At 44.7% G+C, this 2,689-nt stretch overlaps 1 protein-coding gene across 1 annotated transcript in view; it reads right to left on the reverse strand.

Annotated features, from left to right (window-relative positions):
* Nucleotides 1-2,689, reverse strand: part of LOC105500736 (calreticulin-like) — a 57,919-nt gene that overhangs the window by 54,437 nt on the left and 793 nt on the right. The gene's annotated exons all lie outside the window — the stretch shown is intronic.

Consider the following 2,689-nt stretch of genomic DNA (forward strand, 5'->3'; position numbering starts at 1 on the left):
ATCCTCACACTAGTGTAAGAAGAGTGTTGTCATGCTCGCCTTACAGATGAACAAACTGAGATTCTAAGAGACAAAGTGGCTTGCTGAGGTCACACAGAGATGAAATGGGGGCTAGAAACCAGGCCTTCTCATTCCAGTGCCTTCACTACACTTGAGTTTAACTTCATTCATTTATTCAATACCTATTTATCAGGCCAGGCATGGTGGCTTGCGCCTGTAATCCCAGCACTCTGGGAGGCTGAAGTGGGTGGATCACCTGAGGTCAGGAGTTTGAGATCAGCCTGGCCAACATGGTGAAACCCCGTCTCTACTAAAAAATACAAAAATTAACTGGGCATGGTGGTGGGCACCTATAATCCCAACTACTCGGGAGGCTGAGGGAGGAGAATCTCTTGAGCCTGGGAGGGGAATGTTGCAGTGAGCCGAGATCGTGCCACTGCACTCCAGCCTGGGCGACACAGCGAGACTCCGTCTCAAAAAAAAAAAAAAAAAAGAAAGAAATATTGATATCTCTCTAATATATATGCCTCTTTTGAGTTTGGATAGAACAAGTCAATGTCTAAACCTTCCCAGTTCTGAGTACCCTAACATTGGATTTCTAGGTGCTGTAAGCTGAGGATAAGCCTCAGAACCTTGGACCCCACTAGCCAACCCTCCTCAACCAGTGAGCAGAATCACCCCTTCAGCACATCCCTCTGACTTTTCTTCACTCAACATAATAATTGCATTTTGGGTTGATGTTTTCAAAGTAGGCACCTGACCTCAACAATTACATGTTGCTAAGTCTTAATGTAGGAAGATTTCTTGTAATAACAATTCTCTTTTTGGGGTATTATTTTTTGGTGTATGTGTCAAGATTCAGTCCAATAATTCAATCATTCAGTAATTGTTTACCGGGCTGGAAACAGGAAAAAAAATAAGGTAAATAGTCACGGTGTGAGCAGGGCTGACATGCAAGAAGCACAGGGGCTAAGAGAACTAGGAGAAGCCTAGGCAAGTCTTCCTGGAAGAGGTGAGGTCATGCGGACCAAACCTTCCTGGACATAGTGCTGGATTGTGTTCATGATTTTGGCCTCATCAACGGGCCAAAATCTTCAAGTCTTGGAGCTTGAAGCCCCTCTTTTCCTGATTCCAGAGCATTTCATAGATATTTATTGATAATACCCTTGGGCATTTGGGCATTTACTCCCCCACTGGACAAGTGGAGTTCAGTCCTTAGGGAAGTGATGGCATGTCTGTGCATGTTCTCCCTGCCTTCTACCGGGAGGAATTATGGTGTGAGTAAAAGCCAGCCCAGGCAGGGAAATGAGCCCTCAAGCTAGCAGTCACAAGATTTAGCCTCAAAGGGCCCATTACAAAGGATAGCTGAAATCCATTAGGAAGTGGGGGACCTTGAACCTATCCTTGAAAACAGATTGTGCTTTGTTACAGTGAAGCTGTTACATCCCACTTTTCAGCCGACTCCTGAACATTTTTCCTGTCTGCCCCCTTCCCTGTATTCCTATCACTACCACTCTGGTACAGACTCTCTACTTTTCACCATGAAGATTACAACAGTCACTTGAGGGGAAAAATGAGAGACAGAAGGAGAGAGAAATAAATAGAAATAAATAAATAGTGGGGAAAAAGATTACAGTAGCCTCCTGGATGGTTTTTCTGTCTCCATACTCAACTTCAGTCAGCTTCACAATCCAGGTCAACTTACTTTCTGAAACACTCTGTCTAATACCCAGGTCAGATCTTATTTCTCCAGCTTATCACCTTCACTAGCTTCCCACTGCCTTCAGCAAAAGGCCAGGCTCCCTAACCCCCTTGGTATATGCCCCACTTGCTCTCCAGTCTCACCCTAACTCACCTCCCCTTCACACTTTCCTGTTCTCTGAAGATGCCACTGCTGGCTGTATCATTGTACACGCTGTTCTTCTTACCTGGAATACCCTTCTCCCCTTCTCTTCCAATCTAATAAACTGATTTATCCTTCAAAACATTGCTTAAGTTTCACCTTCTCCCTGAAGCATTCCTGTCCAGGCCATTTGCCTGGGCTTATTTCCACCTTCCTCTGTAGCACCTCTATACCTTGCCACCCTCAAAACAGTATCACAAGTATCTGTACCATTGAACATTTGTCTTTAGGTAAGTAAGATTGGGAAATTGAGTCTCAGAAATGGGAAAGGGCTTCTCCAGGTGTTCATGGTGGAATGTGGACTCAAATCCAAAACATCCTAATTCCTCAGCAAATGCCCTATCTACTGCACCCTCAAAGAATTAATCAGATTTCACACACACATGCACACACACACACATACACACACACTAAGAGCATCGTTTGTTTGTGGGCTGAAACAGTACTATTGAACATTTGTCCTTAGGTAAGTAAGCCCTTCCATAATTCTCTGAAGTTCATGAGGCATTCTAGGGAGGAGACTGGACAAGATGACCTCCAAGATCCTCTGAACTCTGATATTTTATGAAACACAGAAAATTTGGTTGGGCGCAGTGGCTCATGCATGTAACTCCAGGACTTTGGGAGGCCAAAGTGGGTGGATCACCTGAGGTCAGGAGTTTGAGACAAACCTGACCAACATGGTGAAACCCCATCTCTACTAAAAGTAAAAATAAAAAAATTAGCCGGGTGTGGTGGCGGGCACCAGCTACTCAAGAGGCTGAGGCAGGAGAATCACTTGAACCC

Source organism: Colobus angolensis, unplaced genomic scaffold, assembly GCF_000951035.1.
Source record: "Colobus angolensis palliatus isolate OR3802 unplaced genomic scaffold, Cang.pa_1.0 Scaffold68, whole genome shotgun sequence".
NCBI lineage: Eukaryota > Metazoa > Chordata > Mammalia > Primates > Cercopithecidae > Colobus > Colobus angolensis.